General features: G+C 32.1%; 1 pseudogene; it reads right to left on the bottom strand.

The window, feature by feature from the left end:
- Positions 1 to 22,818: 22,818 nt before the first annotated feature.
- Positions 22,819 to 23,565, bottom strand: LOC143236464 (oxidative stress-induced growth inhibitor 1 pseudogene; annotated as a pseudogene).
- Positions 23,566 to 25,150: the final 1,585 nt, after the last annotated feature.

Below are 25,150 nucleotides of genomic sequence, written 5' to 3'. Positions count from 1 at the left end.
TGATTTTTTTGTTATTTAAGTATATATTTTGTTTCGCATCCTCTAGGTGCGAAATTTCTTAAGGCTTTGCAACCTACAACCAACAACCGAGTGCAAAGGTCGTAACTAAGAAGAGATAATTGTTATATTTACTTCTTTAATTAATGTTCTGTGTTCTAAGGAAAATAAATTAAAACCTAATTTGTAATTAGCAATAATGTATTATAACTGAAATCTGACGGTGTTTTGCAAAATACTAGTCCAACTAAAATACAACCAAGACTTTGAATGTGTAAAGGTAATTTTTATTATTTTGGATATGGTAACATGCGTGCACATGCATGCATCATTGTAACTTCTGTGATGTTAGCCAGTATTGGCTAAAAGGTCAATATAATAAAAATAATGAATATATATAAATTTATAATATTATGATATTTTAGCTGTTATACTAAACATTTGTGTTTTCAAGTTATAATTTGTAGTCATCCTAGAAAAAGAATAATTTATATTTCTTAATTTTTTATGGTGATTACGAGATTTGTCAAATCTACCGAACATATACAGAGATTCTAGTTTAGTAGTGAAAATAACAGATAAAATATTAGTTTTGTCTTTAAAAATATTTGATAATTATCTGGAGGTTATAAAAGTGTCACATATGAAATGTGAAACTTTTATGACGGATAAAAGTATTTTTCATCTTAAAATAAAAATTACTACGTATGCATAAACCATTTTTGGAGAAAATGTTTAATTAAAATATGTTAAACATTAATTCAAAAACTTCATATTTTGTGCATCAAAGCCTTGTAATGGTTACTAGTAACATGCAAAATTGTGTGTACATTATTAAACATCATAGAATAATTACTATCAATGATGCTTTTATGGTTATGAAGTGGTTGAATTCCATCCATAATGTCCAAGCTAACAGTGACAGAACCTTGGTTAGCATTCCTTTGCTTCCACCAAAGTAGCACCTATTTACAGATGCTTCTCTCACAGGTTGGGGATGGGAAAGTGTATAGATTATTGGGAAGTTACAAACCATTGGTCAGTTGTCGATTCTTTCCTCATTAGTCTCTTCTAACTTATTGCCATTCAGAAGATTTTGTTTATTTCATACCTTTAGTATGTGGCCATTTGATAATGATAGAAGCTGACAATTAGACTATTGTTTTTACATAAATTGAAAATTAGATATCTATTCATTTTTCCTTTGTTTATGAACATTGCATCTTCTTTTCTGCGCCCAGGCTCAGCAAACCGGCCTTCTGACTTGTCATGTCCCAGATGGCTTGAATGTTGTAACGGATCGTTTGTCTTCTCTTCACAAGATTCTGCCAATGGCACTTCATAGCTCTTCAGTTTTCTGTAGTTATGTTCCCAATTTGATACTTCCTTTTTAGATGCATTTGCCACACATCTCAATTCCAAACTACCCCTATTTTTGTCTCTGGTTTCACATTTTTTACCTATAAATGCTTTCAGTAATTTTACCTTTATGCCTATCCTTCTATCTGTCGTTGTCTTTGTTTTCTGTCTCTGATTGAAACCACTCCATTAGAGTCCCTCTGAGGCCACACTCTAGATTCATGCATGGTATTTGTTCAGTCTCCTGTGAAGCAATCTAGATTGTTAACACAGGTAGTGTCCTTTTTTATCCCGTTCTATTTGCCCTTCCTTGTTATATCCTTACCAGATAACTTGGATTGTTTTCCATTATTAATTTCTTTGCCATGGTTTCTTTTTCTCCCTTCCTACTGTTCCTCATCTTTCTGAATTTTTTACCTGGCTATTCGACAACGGTTTGTCAGTGTCCATTATTATGGCCACAGAGCAGTCTAAACAAATACTTTTATTTTTTCTGTTCTTGCTACAAATTTTCCATCCTGTCCTATCACTTATTCTGCTCCTTTTATATCCTTCATCCATTCCATCCAACACTCTTTCCTGATTTGAATTTGGTTTTCATGCCGTTACTCTTCCTACCTTTGAACTTTTGGCTACCTGTTCCTTATACCACCTTTACTTAGAGACATATCTCTTTTACTCCTATTTGCACGTGGATATTATTGACTTGGATATCTTCGCTCTCAATATTTCATGTCTTTTCAGGAAATAAGTGGTGTCATATCATTTTTCTCTTTTATCGAGATTATAGTTTGTCCTCAAAATGTCTGCTGCACATGAACTACATGTCACTTTCACCAATATTTCCCTCCCATTCATTTCTCATTTGTTTCCCACTACAGTTCAGACTATCTTTTTCGTCCTGTACATGTTTCCTATATAATGCCAGTACACCTTTCTTTCATGGTTCCCTTTCACACCTTTTTATCCTACAAAATTCTTCTTCTACTCGTCATCTTTCTTCGGTCTCTGTTATAGATTAGCTACTTCAACTTATTCAGCTCATATATCTGTTCTTTTCTGAAGATTCCTGATATATTTTCGGGTCTTTCACATCAAATCCATCATCTTACTCTCTCCCTGGTTGCTCGCTTCCATTGTATGTTGGATGAAATTATACAGGTTGGCATGGGGACAATATGGCATGCTTTTATTGCTTGTTGCCATACATTTGGCCATATCCTTCTCTTCTGAATATGAATTACTGCTTGTTGCCATTTTGACTGCGAGTGAAAAAGTTTCCTTTTATTTCTTGCGATTATTGTGGCCCTCTGCTCATTTCTGGATCCCAATCTGTGGGAAGTGGTGTCTCTCCAGGTGTACTTCTACAGCAATCCACAGTGTGACTGTTTTTGGTCTGTAATGATCACTGACGAAATGTTGTGTTCCACAAGACTGCTTGATTCTCCTTTGCAGTATCTTGATTCATAAATAAGGTCTGAGCCAAACCATACCAATTCATGGATTATCAGGAGTAAAGCAATGTAAGGATTTCTGCCTATCCCTCTGATCGTGGTTGAGTAAATCTGGACTGGCCTGCTTTCCAAAATAGTTTTTTTCTAGTAACCCATTTCACTGTCTTACAGTGTTGCATTCCTCTGGACACTTCATTGTGTTGTTCCTAGTTGCTCTTCCAGTGGAGTGCAAGATACCTTGCCACTTACCATAAGTATGTAACCAGCAGTTCTGCTTATTTGAGAGTGGGGTAATGATGTTTTATTGGTATAGATTGTGCATACTACTCTCCTACCATGGATTGAAAGAAAAAATATCCAATGTCATCTGGTTTTATATTATATGAATCTACCACATACAGTTTGCTCCACTTACTGGCTTTCTTCAATCCTCCTGCCTCCTGGATGTTGTTTCCTGCGGTCTAGTATTGAATTGGCAGACGATCAACCAACACAAGTTCTTACAGATGTGGTTGATAGGAACCTTCCTGCTACCATGAATTGGACAATAAATTCTGAATAACACCTGATTTTGGACTGGAATTGCCACACCATGTTCCATTCCTCTTTCCACCATTGTCTGGATGTTCGATTCCCAGGTTCTCTAATGTCTACTAACGTGCTTGTCCTCGATTTTCATAAAAGAAGTTCATTTTCCCTCGGGGTTCTTGGGCTTGAGATGAAAACAGTAGATACCTTTTTTTTATATGCAAAAACGGCTCGTTTGGGCTGAGAAAACACTTTACATAGAAGAGCGAAGAACGTTTCGACCTTCTTCGGTGAACCTGACGATGACCGAAGAAGGTCGAAACGTTGTTCGCTCTTCTATGTAAAGTGTTTTCTCAGCCCAAACGAGCCGTTTTTGCATATAAATTTCTCAACAAGTGGGTTTCTCGTCATCACTGAGTAGATACCTTCTTTTTGCTGTACTCTAGCTTCTCTACACCATCTGACACATCCACTTTCTCATTTGGATAAGTATGTTTTTCTATTATAATTAGGAACACATTTTCAATGGGCTACGTGACCCCATAGAATAGGTATTATATCCTATGAGTTCTCTTCAAACATTTTTAAAGAGAGATTCTATGGGCAACTTTTGCACTAGTCCCTCCATTGTTTCAATGGATTCTAGTTATTACATGAGAGGAGGTAAATTAATTTTTTTACACTACCAACATATTTCTAATAAATAATTACCCACTCTCACACTTCCCACCCATTCACCCGACGTTTAGTATGTATAATATTTTCTTCACAAAATGAATTCCTATTTGTTTTGGCCCGGCATGGCCAGAAGGTTAAGGCATTCGACTAGTAATCCGAGGGTCGCAGATTCGAATTCCTGTCACACCAAACATGCTCGCCCATTCAGACGTGGGGCGATATAACGTGACGGTCAATTTCACTATTCGTTGATAAAAGAGTAGCCCAAGAGTTGGCGATAGATGGTTATGACCAGCTGCTTTCTCTCTAGTCTTACACTGCTAAATTAGGGACGGCTAGCGCAGATAGCCCTCGTGTAGCGTTGCGCGAAATTCAAAACAAACCAAACCTATTGTTTTTTCTTTGTTAAAATGCACAGTGATGGTAGTTCAAAAGATATAGAAATGTTGTGCGTTGAAACCCATTTTGATAAAGTTTGTAAACATTCCACGTCTAAATTCAAGTATGTGAAAATGTTCAAATATCACTTTCGTAAAGTATAGTGTTTGAACTCAACTCATTCTTACAGTTTCAAATAATTAAAGATTATCTCAATTGTTTATTGCTGCAAGAAAAGGGGCAAAAGGATTACCAGTAATCAATGAGGGTTTAAGAATTATTAAAGATAAAGGTTAAATCACCTAAAAACTGTAATCATTGTAAAACGTATCTTGGTTTAGTTCTGAAACAACGAACATAACAGAATTCGATTTATTTGTATTTTCACCAATTTATGAAGTTTACCCTGCCATTAACTATAACATACTCTCTGCTATTACTAGTATATGCCTATTATTATACCAATTAATCTCTCTTAGCTTTATACATTTGTTTTCTAAAGTATACCTCAAAATTACCATTATCTGATGAAGAACGTAAAGTAAGTTTTATTAAGATTCTTTGCATATATTTTCCCAAAAGGAATCATCAATATTTATTAACAAGGAATGCAGAAAAATGGGACACTTATCTATAAACAGCACCTGTATTGTATTTCTCCTGAAGAACTAGTCAAATGTTAAAACCAAATATTATCCCGCAGATTAAACAAACATCGACAAATTATTGTTAAATCAGGGATATCAGAAAAAAAAAAATACATTTTTGTTGTCAAAACGTTGCAGTTGTTACCGTTATATTGTTATATACATCAAATAATTACTTCACTGTCTTAACCCTAAAATATAAGCTGGCTTTGATAATATTCCTTCACCTGTTTTGTTCAATATAGTTATTTTACTGTGTATTGTAATGAGAGATAACTGGTTAAATATGTCTTATGGCATCTATTGATGACCACTTCTTATTAAGACAAACTGTTTTCAGCGATTGCTTTACAGTTCTTTTTGTTCGAAAACATGACAATTATTATATATGGTACAAGAGGTATGAAGAAATACATACTATGTATTAGAAGAAAAGCTTTCCCCCTTAGCGGTATAAAAGTGAGTTTGAAGGCCTATAACACTAAAAACTGGACATTGACAGCATAGATATCCTGTTGTGTAACTTTGTGCATAACTGCAATTTTTGCATCTTATAGTTGTGAATAATAAAAGTAAAATATAATTAGAAAAGGTAATTATGTATATTACTTTACTAATTTAAAAATAAATACTTCAATGAAAAACGTTGGCATTGTAGTTCTAAATACATTAGGTTATAAACATGAGTTGGATCTTGTTTAGGGCATCAGATCATACCTAATAATAATATAAAAATAAATGTAGAAGTGCAGCAAACTATGTTTTCCCAGTAATCAATACGCAGAACCATATTCATTTATTAAATAAATATTATGTATGACAAGTAATAATAATTAATCAAAATATTATGATAATTGTTAACTTGTACAGCCACTTAAGACTCAACTAGTTTTATTTCTACGTTTAAATTCCTGCTTATTCTCAGTAATACATCCTAAAACAATCTTCAAATAACGAGTTTTAAGTTAATTCTTCTTATTCTAATGAATACTGATTATAAAAATTACAGTTTTTATTCACGTATGTAATTAATTTATATACTTCACTACTGAACAAAAGTGTAGCACAGTGAAGTGTTTATCCCTATATGGTGTTTCTGTAAGGAAAAATGTTCTTCAGATTTGTAGCCTAAAAATGCATCAGTGAAATATTGTTCGAGGCATTTTTGGTATAACATTTGCTATGGTAATTGTGTAAATGATTTATCTTCATTTTATCAACCATAACCAATTGTGATATTAAAAACCCGCCTTCTTATCACTTCTGTATTTATCACTTTCCTCGTTAACGAACCGCCAGGCAAGTTCACGCACAACTTTTATTATGGTTGTAGAAATTATCACAAACATTGTATCCTGTGATGTTACTTCATGGTAAAAAAGAGTTAAATACATTAACGAGGTTTCTAATAGAAGATTAAAATCCAAATGTAACTAATTTATGCTTTAAACTAGTTTGGACAGTGTAATAAAACCTTGTACCATCAAAGAATAATGAAACTTTTGCTTATATGTATGATAATGAAGAAAAAAAAATTTTATTATGCGATGTGCAACCCCGTAACTTCGCGATAGTTTTATTCTGTGTGCATGTAGATTTCCAATAGGGGTTACAATATTTCCGTTTTGCCTTCATTTCCTGTCATTCGAATGTACAGAAAAATTTGGGCGGCTGAATTTGCTGCGCGCAGTAGAGCAAAACCAAGTTGAAGAGGTCACACGCAGAGTCGACGTTTACAGAGTTGTAAAGTGATGAATAGCGTCAGAAACAGTTCTGTATTCACAAATTTTCTAATATCTACCAAATATTCATTCAAGCGAAAAACTATCATTTGTTTCGAGAAGTTGAGAAAAACTTGGTGAAAATATTCTCGAAGCAGTGCTATTTGTTTACAAACAAGCGATAAATAGCGACAGAAACAGTTTCTAATTTCGTTTCATATCGTGCAAAATACATTATCAGTGTCATTGTGAGTAAAACATTACAGAAGGTGATTACAAAATACATGATCAGTGTCATTGTGAGTAAAACATTACAGAAGGTGATTACAAAATACATGATCAGTGTCATTGTGAGTAAAACATTAAAGAAGGTGATTACAAAATACATGATCAGTGTCATTGTGAGTAAAATATTACAGATGGTGATTACAAAATACATTATCAGTGTAATTGTGAGTAAAGCATTACAGAAGGTGATTACGAAATACATTATCAGTGTCATTGTGAGTAAAACATTACAGAAGGTGATTACAAAATACATATGATCAGTGTCATTGTGAGTAAAATATTACAGATGGTGATTACAAAATACATTATCAGTGTAATTGTGAGTAAAACATTACAGAAGGTGATTACAAAATACATTATCAGTGTCATTGTGAGTAAAACATTACAGAAGGTGATTACAAAATACATGATCAGTGTCATTGTGAGTAAAACATTACAGAAGGTGATTACAAAATACATGATCAATGTCATTGTGAGTAAAACATTACAGAAGGTGATTACAAAATACATTATCAGTGTCATTGTGAGTAAAACATTACAGAAGGTGATTACAAAATACATTATCAGTGTCATTGTGAGTAAAACATTACAGAAGGTGATTACAAAATATATGGTCAGTGTCATTTTTAGAAGAACATATATATATATTAATTTACTCACTTGTGTGCCAGAGTGGGAGGGAAATTCGCCATCACCAGTTGCAAAACAGATAATGTCATCAATATATTGACATTAATTATTTATATTTATAATTATTTACATGATCGTGTACAACAACTAACAACAAAATCGCGTCTGATTATCCATTGGTCTAAATGAAGTCAGTGAATCGTCAACCTATTCTCTTGTATCTATACTCACATTCTTGTTCTCGATACTTTATCAAAGTGCCGGTTAACTTCCTTTTTTGAAAGGTTTAATATCGATAATTATCAATCATTTGCAGCTTTAGCCCAAACTGTAGCGTCGTCAAGTTGTCAAAGATTCTTCCAGATTCTGTTTAGTTTATGCAGAATCCATAACTTACATAACCTCTTTACTGACCTTGTTTGCGTCGACTCATTACAACATAAACATAGAGTGGAAAGTTTTCTTAACATGTTTCTCTTGAATTATCTTCGTTATATATAATCATTTTTATATACTCCTGAACCTATACTTCACTGTATCGAACTTCTCATTATTACATACGATTGTCTGAGGCATTTAAAATACCCAGCGATGTCTCGATAAAGTGAAAGGTAAAACAAACATTGTAAACAATTAACATTTTAGACATTCTTTACTTTAATTATTGAGTTTCTATCGCCTTTATTTTTGTGTGATTTATTACACCATTTCATCTTATATCCTTCCTTGAAAAAAAAAACGTATTATGGAAAAATGTTTTTTCGAAACTTCAAAAAGAGAAAACAAAAAGTAAACATCTTTAAATAAATGGTGTCTGATAAGATAGGGTGAAAAATCTTGAAGCTCTAGGTAAGTAGTATCATTAATTAGCATGTTGCTCATAAATAACTAAGTAAATATCTTTTGTCTCTGGACAAGAAAAAATAATTCAAAAGAGATTATTATACAAGACTGCAAATCGTTCATAACTACCATGCCCTGTTATTCCTATAAATTACTGGCACCCAAAGTGAGAACTGCCGCCACGACCAATAGACTAGTGGCACTAATTTCAAGAAACAGTATATATTGTTGTTTTGCTACGGTTAGTATACAAGAAACCTCAGAAGCTATAACTGTGAGTAACGCTTATTAATCGGGAACTACAGATATTTGACAGGAATGTTTATAGACTTCGAGCATTACAAACTGTTTAATTTCATTGGCTTAGCTTCAGACGTTAGTATCAGGTAATCCTATAAGTAATGTCCGAAAATTTAACACAGAAAGTACATCATCATTTCTATCTTTGTAGAAGGCTTTAATGACTAAAATATGTAGTAGGACGTGTATAAAAATGTTCAGACAAATAAAATAAACTAATCCAACTTTACTTTTTTAAATCTTTAATCAAATAAAGCCTTATGAAAATGGATGTATCTAATGAGCACATTAGGCATGTAATGCTTTATGAGCTTAAAAAAGGCAATAGTACAGCATAAACTACACGAAACATTCAAGATGTTTATGGTGCGGAGTCTCTCAATGAAAAAAAAATGTTGAAGGTGGTTTCAGAAGTTCAGATCAGGTGCCTACAGCTTAAGTGATGTGCCACGTTCAGGTTGTCCTGTTGAGTTTAATGATGACTTGCTGCTGGCTGCAGTTGATGAAGATTATGCTGTAACAGTTGAAGAACTAGCACAGGAGATTAATTCAACCCATTCAATAGTTCACCGTCATCTGCAACTTGTAAAATGGGTCCCCCATAATTTGACAGAAGCCAATCTTAGAGCAAAAGTGGACATCTGCACTCTTGTAAACATAACTCACTTTTTTGTTGCCACGCACGGCAAACATGTGGGTAGATGTTTAGATCCAAGAGGCGGTAAACTGAAAAAACAGAACCTTCCCTGGGAGGTCTCCTCACCACGTACAGGAATCCACACCGAGGGGTTTTTGGACAAGTTAGTGACTGGAGATGAAAATGGATATTTTATAAAAGTGTTAAGCGCCGTAAACAATGGCTCAGTGCAAGTAAACTGACTAAAGCACAGCCCAAAATAGACCTCCACCCTTGGAAAATCTTGTTAAGCATTTGGTGAGATATTGTTGGTGTGATGAACTTTGAGCTGCTGCCACTCAATGTAACGATTGCATAAGATTTCTATTGTCGACAATTAGAGAGCTTGAATGTTGCACTGAAAGAAAAAAGGCCTGGTTTGATCAATCATAAAGGTGTTGTTTTACACAAGCATAATGCACGGCCCCATACAGCAAGGATCACATCTGCAAAGACTGAAGAGCTAGGCTGAGAAAACCTTACACATTCTCCTTATTCTCCAGACCTTGTCCCATCTGATATATCATCTATTCCATAGTTTGCAGAATTATCTTGATAGAAAAGAGCTTGGAACACATGAAAAAGTCAAAACTACCCTCTCTACATTCTTTTCCTTCAACCTCCAAGAATTATATAGAAGTGGCATTCAGAAGCTTGTGAATCATTGGAAGAAAGTAATTAATAATAATGGAACATACATTATTGATTAAATAACATTAAAAGCGTTTGAAATCCTTTCTATTTTTCTTCACCTAAAATTGAATATTACTTGAGGATGACCTGATACTTCTACGAAAACATTGTATAACTTCAGCTGTGAGAAACTGACGCGTGATCATCAAATAGCTAGCTGGTTCCCTGTTAATTAAATTGTGCATATATCAACTCAGAATTAATTCGCTCATCACGAACTATCGATAAAATATCCAGTTCCTGTTCCTGACTAGCTAGAAGACTTAATATTGGTTGCAAGTTTCTAAGACTTTTGTATATAAATCATTATTTGTAATAACCATTTTATAAATTATATTATTGTTTGTACATTAAAACATTTTTGTATGAAGAAAAAATAGGTGTATCAAGCATGCTGGTAAATGTCACAAAGTTCATACATATATTAACTTTTAAATTAAAATTAAACTCAGGTTCAGGCTACTTCAGATAATAATTCGTAACATTATAAATCAGAAACTCGTCAGAGATAAATTATAATACGGGGAAATATCAGTACCATATGCTAAGTTTTTCTATATAATTAAAACACTGCAATGAGTGTCGTGACAGTTATCTCAGATTCTAAAGTTGATCAGTATATTCATTTAAGCAGAATCCTTTCCACATACTTCTGGTTTTTCTTTGTTTTGAATTTCGTGTAAAATTACACGAGGGCTATTTGCATAAGCCATCCCTAATTTAGCAGTGTAAAACTAGAGAGAAAGCAGCTAAACATCACTACCCGCTGCTAACTGTTGGGCTATATTTTTACCAACGAGTAGTGGGATTAACCGCAATACTATTACACCCCATAGCTGAAAAGGCGAGCATGTTTTGTGTGATGGGGATTAGAACCTGCAACACTCAAATTACGAGACTAGTACCCTAACTGTACGACCATAACGGGCTCCATGCCCTTGGTATAAGTATATGTGAATTCTAAAGAATGATATGTATCCTTACCCTAGTTCATTCATTTGTCAACAGGGATTAATGAAACATTGCCATAGTGTTGAAATTTACATTCTGTGATGTTTTGGAAGAAATATCCTGATAAAATGAAAGAATGACAAAATATTCCCTGTTCCTAATACTTTTGCAAAGTTTTGTAATAAAACAGAAAGAAGGAACACCAATTCAAACACATAGTAAATGATTATAATTATAATTATAATTATTAATTGTCTACCCAGAAATCTTTTACAAGATATCCATTTATTTTTGGTTACAATTTCGTTAAAATCATTTTTTGAAAAAATCGTTGTGTTCGGAGGAAAGAATTTGATAATGAAAAAGGTTACGAAACTTATAACGAACAACATTGGTTATTTATTTAAAATGAAATACATAAATGTTTTGGAGCTCTACACATTCCATTTTTGCTATTTTGAGCAAAATGTTAAAAAAAAAAAAATAATAATCTTCTTCCCTCTTCAGAGAGAATGTTGAAACTTTGCAGTGTCAAAGAAGTAACTATTCTTACCGATAAAATAAGTGATGAAATCAACCAAATAAAGCAACACTTCATCAACACCAACAAATATCATTCAAAACACCGTTGAAAAAATTATACACAAGCACTTAGACCACCATACAGTCAAAAAGAAACAATAATAACAATTAACTATAAAACTTTATACTGTTGTAAACCTTATATTCTTATAAGAAACCACAACACTACATTAAACACTAAATTCATTCAAAAACCAGGTACAAAACTAAAATTCCTACTGTGTAAAAACTACACTGACAAACATAACACCATCGTTATTTATGAAATGGAATGCAACAACTACCACGACTTCTACATCGGAAAAACAAGAAGGAAAATGGAAACCGGATTCAAAGAACAAAAAGAAACACCTTCACACATTTTTTAATACTGCAATCAAATAAGTACAACATAATCATAGGAAACACCAACATGCTAAGGAGGAAAACAAATAGAAACAAAAGTAAAATCAAAGAAGCCTTACTTATACAAGAACTCAAAACTAAACCAATATAAATGAACATATTTATAATTATATTAATTAATAAATTAACACTGCAACGGTCAGTGGCAAACTCGCTTTGTAATAAAGATGACTCAAGAAGGTCGAAACTGTATTCTGTTTTTATGTTAATTAAAGATTACCTAACAACACTATCCGTCTTTATAATACATTCAAACCAGTATAGTAATAACAATGTGCGCACATCTGCTTTGAAAATTAGGTTTCCTGTTTGTTAAGATGTTTTGTTTTGTTTTTGTAAAATTCGGAGTAATCAGAGCGCGCTGAGAATTAGAGAAAACGTTTGTTCCAACAGTAGAATGTGTAATTTATTGATTTATATATGTGTGCTATAGTATTTACAACAATACTTTTCAATGTAAAAAATACTGCATTTTTAGCTTGTAAAAACTATTATTATGAGGTTTCATTCCAATACAATATTCTTTGAATACTGGTAATAGTATTAGGGTGTTTATAAGCACATGGTTATAAAATCCTACTTCCCTTTTCATCGTGGTTATTACAAATAATGATTGATTGTTTGTTTGTTTTGTTTTTTTGGAATTTCGCACAAAGCTACTCGAGGGCTATCTGCGCTAGCCGTCCCTAATTTAGCAGTGTAAGACTAGAGGGAAGGCAGGTAGTCATCACCACCCACCGCCAACTCTTGGGCTACTCTTTTATCAACGAATAGTGGGATTGACAGTCACATTATAACGCCCCCACGGCTGGGAGGGCGAGCATGTTTGGCGCAACTCGGGCGCGAACCCGCGACCCTCAGATTACGAAGCGCACGCCTTAACGCGATAGGCCATGCCAGGCCCCTAATGATTGATACACAAAAGTTTTATGAACTTCTAATAAATATTGAGCCTTGTATCTGGTCTGGAAAACAAAGAGAGAATTTGAATGTAACTATTGACGGACACATGTCTTAGGGACGAGAGTATAAACGAGTACAAGATTGTAGGGGCGTTGCAGTTTGGTGTTAAATTATTAATTATTATAGGTATAAAAGTGTTCCTTTACATTGTTTTAATTTTGGTTTTAGTAGATGTATTACTAGGGATTTTTTGATTTTGCGTTTTTTTATACAATTTGAACTTTAATACTTATGAGCATTAGGATGGAAATCAAAATACTAGCGTCATGAATAACATACATTGAGTGAAAACATGAATGAAACTGTAATATTATTCAGAAACTGACCTCTACTAATTTGGAAACCAAAATATTTTCGTCATGGATAACCTCCGCTTAGTTCAATAAGCGAAAATCTTTACTGAGAGTTTGAACTTTTCTACTAATATTAATTATGTTGGAAATCAAAAGTTTCGTCAAGGATAACCAACACATAATTAAAATATGAATTAAACATTACTGTTACTGAGAATTTGAGTTTTACTGCGTTGGAAACCAAAATAGTTTCGTCGTGGATAACCTCTACGTAGTTCAACACATGAATAATGTTACTGAAAATTGAAACTTTACTACTTATATGCATAAAATTGTATGTGAACAGGAATATAAAACTATTAAACAAAATCTGACCGAGTTATTTCCCTACTGTTACCACCGTCATTCCTACCCATTACTATCTACGAATAACGATTTTGATACTTAGCTAATAACAAACATGTATCAACTGCTCAATATTAATTCCTTTTAATACTGAATAGGATTGTATTCCAATAACAACATTTGATTTTGCTAAGAAATTTTAATGCATTTGTGAGATTCATGTTTGGTATGTATAGAAAGAAAATATTTCAATTCGGTTTACTTGTTTCCTGTTTTCATGTTTATATTAATCTAACTAGACCGCCTGTTAACTTACTCTTTCCGTTTGGGGAAAAACAAAGAACGAGTTGTGTGAGAATTCCTCTCAGGAATGAAACAGGAGAATACATATCATTCAAGGAACATTATGATGAAAATGATTTTGATAACAATAAATGAATATTTCCGATATCCTTAAGTGGCAAGTTTGATTAATTGATTGATTTTATACATATATTAGTATTATCATTAATTCAAAAATATGGCAAAGTTCAATTGAGAAAAACCATAAATCTCGCTGATAAATATTTCTAAGCAAATTTTCTAAAAATATAGGTTTGAATAACACCACAGGAATATGGTTATACATTTTATCTGCCAAACATATACAACAATTCGTAAAAGGTCTAAGAATGTCGGAATTCATTATAAATATTTATAAGTTTTGTGTTTCCGTTAACACTTAGCAACAGTGTTCATATAATTAAACTGAACTTACTATTTAAGGTATTAACAAACAAGACAAATAAGTATAGAGTCAAGCCTCCAGTTTGGCATTTAACACCTGGAGGAAGTGGAGAGTTGAGGATTTTCCTGATGAAAGGTAGGTTGGTACTATATGTCACAAGTATAGTGTGCCACTGTTGTTTTATTAGCATCGAACTAGGAAGTGATGTGTACTAAATTGTTAGTCTACTCAGATTTAACTTTTGAATTCTTTTTCTCGATACTTTTCAAACTAAATGAGTTGTTTAGAGCATGGAACATGATTTATGTGTTAATTTTTTATATCCACAATTAAGGATTTAGGTGCAAAGAAGATGACAAATTAGTCTTAAGAACAATGATATTAGGAAACAAAGAAAACATGCCTTATAACTTGCGGTACATCTCAAGGTATGACTTTCCTGGAAAAGTCATGGAACACAGGTAAAATTTGTTTTTTTTTTATGGTCTTTGATGTACTCTTTCAAAAGTACTCATTAACATATAGTCATTCATTCACGTCTAATAACAAAATATTTTTTTCACAAATTTAATAACCAGTAAGAAATATATAATTCTATACTAATGCTTATGTTGCTATCATGTTTCCATAACCTGAGTTCAACAACTGTAACGACGATAATTTAAATATTAATGAAGCTCAGTTAGAATAATTTAAAACTTACTTTATCTGTTGGATATTTTATAGCTAATTATAAAAAAAAATTCTTTGGAATATTGAAGAAAGAGAAAATGCGTGTTACACACGAAACAAAAATCGAGAAAAGAATGGCTTATAATTTGTAAATGGTTCGATGAAACAAAGTAATTAATAACTAATATTTGTAAGCTGAATTTGATAATCACGTTAACAGCATTATTTCATATTTTACTTAAATATTCCAAATTTTTTTGTTTTTACAACTTTTTATTGAGAAAGGATTTCTGATTTGGACGATAACAAAGAATTTTAATTGTAATTATATTCTGTATTGGCTACTTTTCAATTCACTTTATTAAACCTCTTACTTTTGCGCAGTTTCAAATGCATTTAGAGAGAAGATTTGTTTTTGTTTGTTTTGGAATTTCGCACAAAGCCACTCGAGGGCTATCTGTGCTAGCCGTCCTTAATTTAGTAGTGTAAGACTAGAGGGAAGGCAGCTAGTCATCACAACCCACCGCCAACTCTTGGGTTACTCTTTACCAACGAAAAGTGGGATTGACCGTCACATTATAATGCCCCCACGGCTGGGAGGGCGAGCGTGTTTGGCACGACTCGGGCGCGAACTCTCAACCCTCAGATTACGAAACGCTCGCCTTAACGCGCTAGGCCATAGAAATTAATAGTGTGGATAAGGAAGAATTGGATTTATAATTACTGTAATGGTATACCCTAGGAATATTTTTAGTTCTATTAATTTTTATCTAGTTAACTTTGTCTAAATTAATGACTAGAATTAATATTTCCTGAAGAATCACCAGGGTGATATTTCTAGAGCACTATAATATAGTAGAGCTCTTCAAGACAAGCCTCTGCTATACTATACTATAACTATAATATCTGATTTCTTTGTTTAATATATATGCTTTTTTTTTCAAAAATATGTGTTTCGACTAATCACTTGCGATTACTTATAAATATATCATATTTCTGTTGTGACATCTAATCTAAAATGTGTTTAGAAGACAATCATAATATAATAATATAAGATAACTTCACACCCAGTGTACTTTTTAAAAGCGATAACTGCTAAAAGAAAGAAAGAAAAAAGAAATATTGAAACAAAGTTTGATTTATCACCTTCGGGTTTAAAATGTCGCCTAGTCAATAAATTATTACCATGATTTTTAGGGATGAATTTTTTCCTACAAATGTTATATATATTTTTTAAATTTTATTTCACTATTTCAAATGTTTCTTTCTTATCTAGGTGGACAGGCTTGAAAAACAATATGTCTAAATTCGTAAAGACATCAAAATTGTTTTTTATTTTATTAACTTGTTTTTGTATTTATGTATTAGGTGAATATTCTTTTCAAAAGTTGCGTATTCGGTGGTGAACGCATAAGAAAACTCAATATTTGAAAAAAAAAGTCTTAATTGTTTGTTTTTACTATATTTCTCTTATTTAATTTCCATTAAATTAGCGTATGGTAACGTTTTAAAGAAAATTGTATTATGTATATTATGAGATAAACTTTTCTTCTATTCTATTATTTAATTTTAAAATCTTGTTGAGAAATTATGTGTACGTAGCCTTTTTAATAAACGTCAAAATTCTTGTTAGATTCGTCTCTCTAATATATACGTCATTTTATCTTCTATCACTTCTTTTACGAAACGTCCTGACTAGGACTGCAGTAAGTCTTTGGACTTACAATGATGAAACCAGGTTTACGATTCCCACGGTGAACACAGTAGCTAGTCCGATGTAGCTTTACTTTCAGAAAACACATACACACATATATTTTCGAAACGCGCTAAAAAAATATGATTTTCGCAAAACAAAAAGTAGTTAGAAATTATGATGAAGTAACGTAATAGAACGTTGGAGTTAAATGACCCTTAACAGGTTCATGTAGCTGATTTTGTTCTTATTACAACAGTACTTTCCAGAAAGGAAATATATAAAGAATGAACCAACTACCGAACATAATATTAAGGCTACGATTAACTTATCGTTATCCAATAGTTAGTTGTGCAGATAATATGTTGTATACATATATATACGATAACGAAAGGATAATGTTACAATAAAGTTATCTGACTTAATTACTTTCAAAAAAGAAAGACTTTGCGAAAAAGTACGAAACTCCATGGACATTAGAAAATTTACATTTCTGTTGTGAAAGCATTGCTTATTTCATTGTTATATTGTAATATGCATCAAATAATTACTTCACTGTCTAAACCCTAAAATATAAGCAGGCTTTGATAATATTCCTTCACATCTTTTGTTCAATATAGTTCTTTTACTGTGTATTGTAATGAGAGATAAGTGGCTAAATATGTCTTATAGAATTTGCATCTCTTGATGACCGCTTCTTCTTAAGACAAACTGTTTTCAATGATTGTTTTGCTGTTCTTTGTGTTCGACAAAACAGGTTCTTAGAGAAGAATTCCTGTTTAAAAACATGACTATTATAATATGTGATAAAAGAAGGTATGACAAAATATATACTATGTATTAGAAGAAAAGTCTTTCCCCTTAGTGGTACATAGAAGTAAATCTGAAGGCCTATATCACTAAATAGGGAGCATTGACACCTTCAATGAGCATGGCATAGATATCGTATTGTATAACTTTGTGCTTAACTACAAGTTTTTAATCTTATATTTATTGATAATAAAAGTAAAATCTAATTGGAAAAGGAAATCTTGTGTAGTACTTTACTAATGAAAAAACAAATGTTTTAATAAAAAAGATTGGCATTGTAGTATCAAATACATTACGTAACAAACACGAGTTGGATCTTGTTTAGGGCATGAGATCATACATAATAATAATATAAAAATAACTGAAAAAGTACAGTAAATGTTCTAGCAGTTTATTATATCGTTCAAGTTTCTAGGTTTTCCCAGTAACCAATAAACACAACCATATGCAATTACTGTTTTTTTTTTTTTTTTTAGAATTTCGCACAAAGCTATCTGTGCTAGCCGTCCCTAATTTAGCAGTGTAAGACTAGAGGGAAGGCAGCTAGTCATCACCACCCACCGCCAACTCTTGGGCTACTCTTTTACCAACGAATAGTAGGATTGACCGTCACATTATACACCCCCACGGCTGGGAGGGCGAGCATGTTTAACGCGACGCGGGCGCGAACCCCCGACCCTCGGATTACGAGTCGCACGCCTTACGCGCTTGGCCATGCCAGGCCGGCAATTACTAAATAAATATATTGTATAACAAGCAATAGCAATTAATCAAAAAATTATGTTAATTTATCCAAACTGCAACTTATTAGAAAGTGAATATTCATGATTCATAATTTAAACAAAATTTTCTTTAATAAAATCCAACATTATATAATCTACTTGAATTGGTAAATTACCGAGATGAAATGTTAAACAACGACAGATTAAAACCATTAAAATGAGTTTAAAGTATTATGGTGGTATTATCTCTCTATTATTTCAGTTTTCTGAAATTCCACTGGAAAAAAAATTATTTTATAGGATATCTCAGCATATTGCATCTAACTACTATAGGAAGTACCTATGAAAAAAAGGGTGATAAACAATGCATCAAAAATCACCTTCAACAATTTAAACCATACAACGTTCCTGTCAAATAAATCTAATGTAAATTTATGTCGCATACCACATTTCAATGTAAGTCACCCTTAATGTTGTTAAAACAAATATAAGTTTACAGCAGGATATACAAAGTTTTAGTTTCAATTAGAAACTTCCATTGTCACCAGTTACACAGTATTCTTGTTGCCTTAGCTAAATTTCTAGAAACTCTCCTATCAAGTTTATAAAAGATAATAGATGTAACGTGAAGAAACAGGAAATGTTATTGGTCTACTACAGTTTGTATACTATAAACCTCAGAAGTTGTGACTGTGATGAATGCTTATTAATCGGAAAATTAGATATATTTGGCCAGGGACGTTTATAGATTTAGAACTTTACAAACCGTTTGACTTCAGCGGATTAGCTTTGGTCGTCAGGGTTTCTACGAAGACGTTGTTTAACTTTATTAGCTGAAAAAGTTCACGTGTGATCATCGAAGAGGTAGCAAGCTCTTTGCTAAGTGAATCGTACCTATATCAACTCAAAATGAATTCGCACATCGTGAACTATCAATAAAACTTTTGTATATAAATTATAATTTTATATAACCATTTTTATAAACTGTATCATTGTTTGTACATTAATATACATTTGTATGAAGGAATAATTTTGTGTATAATTTTTGTCAGTCTTGTTGACAAAAATCACAAAGTTCGTACATATATCGTCATTTAATTAACTTCTAAGTTAAAATTAAACTGAGGCTTAGCTTGAATTTCGCGCTAGCCGTCCCTAATTTAGCAGTGTAAGACTAGAGTGAAGGCAGCTATTCATCATCATCCACCGCCAACTCTTGGGCTACTCTTTTATCAACGAATAGTGGGATTGACTGTCACATTATAACGCCCCCACAGCTGAAAGGGCGAGCATGATTGGTACGACCGGGATTCGAACCCGGGACCCTCAGAATACGAGTCGAATGTCTTAACCCACCTGGTCATGCCGGGCCGATGTTTTGGAACAAATATTATCATAAAATGAAAAGAAAGACAAAATATTCTCTGCACCTAACACTTTTAAACAATACTATATATATATATATATATACACAGAAATAATAAACACTTTCTCAAACACAGTAAATAATTACTAATTGTTTGGCCAGAAATCGTTTATAAGAAATTCATTTTTTTAGGTACATTTTCACAAAAATCATTTTGAAAAACACATCACTGTGTTCGGAGAAACATATTGTTTACTTTTAAAGGTATTACAATTATATTTATCAATTATTGTACTGAAATATTTTGTAAAAAACTTTTTTTTCAAAATAATTTTATATGATAATTTTTATAACATTATTTTTGGTACACGTTTGGCTTATTTTGAATGTATTTAAAAATAATTGAATTGTATGCTGTCAGTTTGTTGTTAGAAGTTATTGCCAACAAGTCTCTGCTGCAGCACAACTGTAGAAACAAGTTTGTCACTATCAAATGTTCCTCCCTGATACAGCAGCAAAGCTACGTATTTGCAATGCTAAAATAAGGGGTTCGATTCCCTTCAGTGGACTCAGCAGATAGCCCAATGTAGCTTTACTACAAGAAAACACACACAGTCAAAGACACCTAATGAAGAAGAAACCAAGCCTTCTCACATTTATAAACCTGACACTTTCAGTATAAATTTAATTTTTTAAAAATCATAATTAAACAAGCTAGTGACAAATTCTTAAAGTTTATTGAAACAAAATAATTATTGGAACAACAAACAACATAAAATTTCTACTTTTATATGTTTACAATTCTGGAATGAAATAAAGAGATCACCATTGTTATACCAAAATAATAATTGTACTATAAAAGAAATGTAAGTTGCTAATTATTAAAGTTGAGCAAATCAATAAGCATTAGAAAAATAATTAAGAAGGTGGTAAAAAAGACAAAAAATACAAACAATGTATATAACTTCAGTACTAAATAATTGTGGTTTTATATTTGCAGCCTTGGATTTGCCAGTATTTTTTTTCTACCTAAATACAAGTTCTACAACAGCATTTTCTGTTAATTAGCTTTATGGGTAGGTTATGAAATGTAGTAATGTGTATGTTTGGGAAGTAGTGGAGAATTGCTCTTTCCTCTGTACATTTTACTGAGATAAGGCATTGCAATGGACAAAATATTTAATTTAGTGTAGTTTTATTAAGATAAAGTTGCCCATGGTGTAGTTTATTAAGATTACAAAGATGTCAACATGCCAGAAAAGTAACATTTTTCCTCAGCCTGACCTGCATCGGTTGGTAGAATCATGTGTTTGATTAACAATAAGAAAAATTAGTTTTCAAACTGTTTTTATAAAATTAGAGGTTACCCATAATATGACCTGTGAAGAAATAAGATTGTACCTATATAATTGTTTTACTGGATTTTATTACGATGGTAATGTTTTTTGAAATGACTTAAGTGACATTGAGCTTTTGGAAACTGTATGCTACTCTGTAGATTATTTAAAGTTTTATTGATGGACTGTTTTTGTTTTTCTCAATCTACTGGAATGAAAGGAAAGGTCATGTAAAACATATTACATTATTTTTATTCTACTTTAAAAAAAAATTAAGATTCCTCTTCCAAAGTATGTGACATTAGTCTGTTGGTTCCTGTATTGTAGAGGGAATGTTTAATATAATGTCAAAGTAACTGAGCATCTCTCCCAAATGAGGTACTTTTAGTAAAATATACAAGTCTATAGAGTTACAAAAGTATTTTTACTAGGTATACATCTGGGAAATCACAAAGTTAGTCTGACTCAGACAAGTCATAATGGCTGGTGATATTTACCTGAAGAATAAAAATACTTTTGTGTACTCTAGACTTCACAATTTACATAACCTCTACAATATTCCAAATGCATATCTAACATTTTATTTTTCTCTATTTTTTTAGTATTTTCTCTCAATTAAAATGAACTGTAGTGAAATCAGTAATGTAGGGTAACAATGAAAATTGATAACACTGACATCAAAGTCATGATATCACGTTGAATAGCACTCTGTACTGGACCCCACACACTCTTATCTACATACAAATATATGGAAATAAGCCTACTGCTGTACCAAACCTGCACATTTTGAGTAGCTGGAAGTAACATTTGTAAAATCATTGGTGCATGAATTTTTCATTAAGTATTCTTACAAAATAGTTAAACATATCTGTGGACCAACTTTATAGTGACAAGTTAAAATTAAATTACAGCCATAGAAAAGTTAACAGATGTTTTGTTAAACAAGTATTAAAACACTAATGTTTGAAGCATTATATTCTGAGTAAATACCAGTTACTAATTACTCAGACAACTTTGTTGTATAAACAGTTTTATGAACATTGAAACATAAAGATATTAATTTAACTTGCTTTATACCAAAATTCATCCACAGATTATTAGTTGGGATTCATTTTCATTAATCAAAACATTCATCAATAATGAAATACAGTTTGAGTACTCCATTAATAAACCTTACAAGGTTTAATATTCAATAATAATAACAATAATAATAATAACAGATAAGTAAATTCCAGAATATGTTAACCTTGAGTAATTAAATTCACTTTAATATTGCTGGTTCAAAGATACAAACACCTGTACACCTGAAATATTTGATGCAATGTGGCCTAGAATAAAAATAAATTGCCAAAACTACTGATAAAAATTAAACCTGAAAATACTATTTTCAAAGAAGCTTCTAAATTAACTGAACATTTATCATTATTTTCTACAAGTTAAATAGAAGAATGTCTGCATTGAAGGCATATATCTTTATACAACAAAACCTCATGATTACTTTAGGTAGCTGCTGTCATTACTGTATCAAAATAGCTATGTTCAAGATCTTGTAGAATATGGACAACACTAACTAGAAAAATATATTAAGAATGAAATTTGGAAATGTAATAACTTTAAAGAAAAAATTCTGCTAAAAGTTAATACAGCTGCTGGTAAACAGGGAAATGTTAATTGAATACAGTTCATATTAACTCTTAGCAGTAACAGAAAACAATGAGCACAAAGGCAGATTTTTAAGACTTCTGTTGAAATGTATTTAATCAGCTGCTAAGACAAAACACTGTTCGATTTTTTTTATGGAGGTAACTAGTTATTGCAATAGCTCCTCCCTGGACAAATCTAACAAAATTGTCTCCAACAAGAAGTCCCATGGCAAAAATTCCTGGGTAGCTAACAGTCTCATTTGCATATGGATAAATTTCAATTTGGTTTGTCTTACAGTTAGCTGGTTCATTTGATAAAACTCCCATACTTTTACCAGAATTTGGCATAAAAGACAAGTCAGGATGCATTCCAACTAGAACCAAAACATATGCTGCATGCAATACACACTTATTACCACAGTTTATAGATTCAAGAACTACTTCATGACTTGGAAGGATAGATGTAATTTTGTGAGCTGGATATGGCTTGCAACCTCTATACCTTTTTGAATGATCTGCCATCATTTGATTCACTTTATGATATTCAGGGTACATGTTCGGAGGGAGTTTGTTGAATACAAGCTCAGGATCGCCCACAACTCTATGGAAAACATGAACAACAGAAATACCATGAAAACGAGCTGCTATAATAGCATCAGCTGCACTCAGGCCAGCACCAATAATCAGTAAACTTCCAGCTTCAGGTGTTAACTGGTCATTCAGCAGAAGCCTTACTAAGTCAAACAGAAAATGGAGAACAAATGGCTGATCCTCTCTTGGCACATCAATGGTATTTGGTTGATCTGAATTACCCGTTGCTAATACAACATGTGGTGTGACAAAAGAGAAATCTGTAGTTTTCATTTCACAAGTATCTTGGTACTGTTCAACACTTTGACCTTTTACTTTCTATAAATGAATACAGCTGACAAATTCTTGGGTTCGGTTTTTCTATATCAGAATTGGGTTCAACCAGATGCACAGATGTTACTGTTGTTTGATTAACAAAAACTTTTCTGAGTCCCATAATATCTACCTAATCTTTTTTATAGTGAGCTGCATTTTCAACATTAACTCTCTTCTGTCGTATTCCAGGAAGACAGGTTCTCCTGTAATTAAGAAAGAAACATAGAAGTAAATACAATCTTATGCTGTATAATATTAAATAAATTTCACACACTAAAAATGAATTAACTGCTTTAAGGTGCACTTAAGGTACCTTTAATTATTTTGATTTTATTTTCAACTTGTATGATTCGTTAAAACTTATTTGGAGATGAAATATTCTGAATATATATTAGCCATTATACATTTCTTCAATACCCTGGTAACAGCAGTAGTCTTAGGATTTACAATATTAAAAATGAAGTTTTGATACATGTGGTTGGCAAGGAACGGATAACCCACTGTGTAACTTTGTAATCAACAAGAACAAAGTTTTTAATATCATAATAAAATTCTCAGTGTAATTGCTGGAGTAATTATATGAGACAAATCAGGGTTTAAACTAAATTGCACTCCTAAGTAGTTTTAAAGATTGCAGAATGATGTTCCAAGCAAAACAACCTATTTTGATATTTAGAGAATTTAAAAGAAACACATGTGGTTTGAAGTTAACATACTGAACCTACGATATGTGAAATTTATTAGGAATATGATTAAAATGGCTATGTTGCCATACAAGAACAAAAAAATAAATATTCTTTTTGTAGTTATTAATATGCATACTCACCTGTGTTGTAATGAATTCCAGTCTCTGAAAGGTAGGTTTGGTAGTTCCATCCAAGACTGGTAGTCAACGTCCCTTCTTCCATTTTTTTTAGCATTAAATATAAACATTTAACTGGCATTGCAAGTAATTTAGCTATATCAAAACACTTTTCAGTGTTGACAATATTCATAATAAAGATCTCTATTTTTGATGGAAGAAAAATAAAATCATGCAAGTTGATGGAAATGTGCTATCCAGATACACTTCAAGGATATTTCCTTCATTTAGACTTTCCTGTAACTTAGAGCTTACTTAAAATAAGTGGCATATAAGGGCAAGGAAAAATGTTTATTTAATGTTTTATGGCATTTACTGAGAATACTATACTAGTGGTATAGCTACCAACACCACATACACTCAAAAATCTATATCATTTTCACAGTATATATTATGTGCAAACATAAAATATAAAGAAATGATAAAAGCAATTCATTCAAATTTTATTTCAATATATCACTGATTATAATGACTTCCATAGATGCTGCTTTATCATTCATATAGGTATTATCATACCAGTGGAAAAAAAGATGTGATCTAGTCTGTTTATAAGTTTCCACAATTATAACATTTTTACTTGCCTAAGAAGTTCGTTTAGTGCATAATATATTGATCAATGGAAAGTGATCATAAGTAAGGAAAAAACCAAAACATTTCTTTACAACCCCCACCAAAAACAAA

The sequence above is a fragment of the Tachypleus tridentatus genome, chromosome 13 (assembly GCF_004210375.1).
Source record: "Tachypleus tridentatus isolate NWPU-2018 chromosome 13, ASM421037v1, whole genome shotgun sequence".
NCBI lineage: Eukaryota > Metazoa > Arthropoda > Merostomata > Xiphosura > Limulidae > Tachypleus > Tachypleus tridentatus.
The sequence above is the reverse complement of the archived record's forward strand: the minus strand, read 5'-3'. Positions and strand labels throughout refer to the sequence as shown.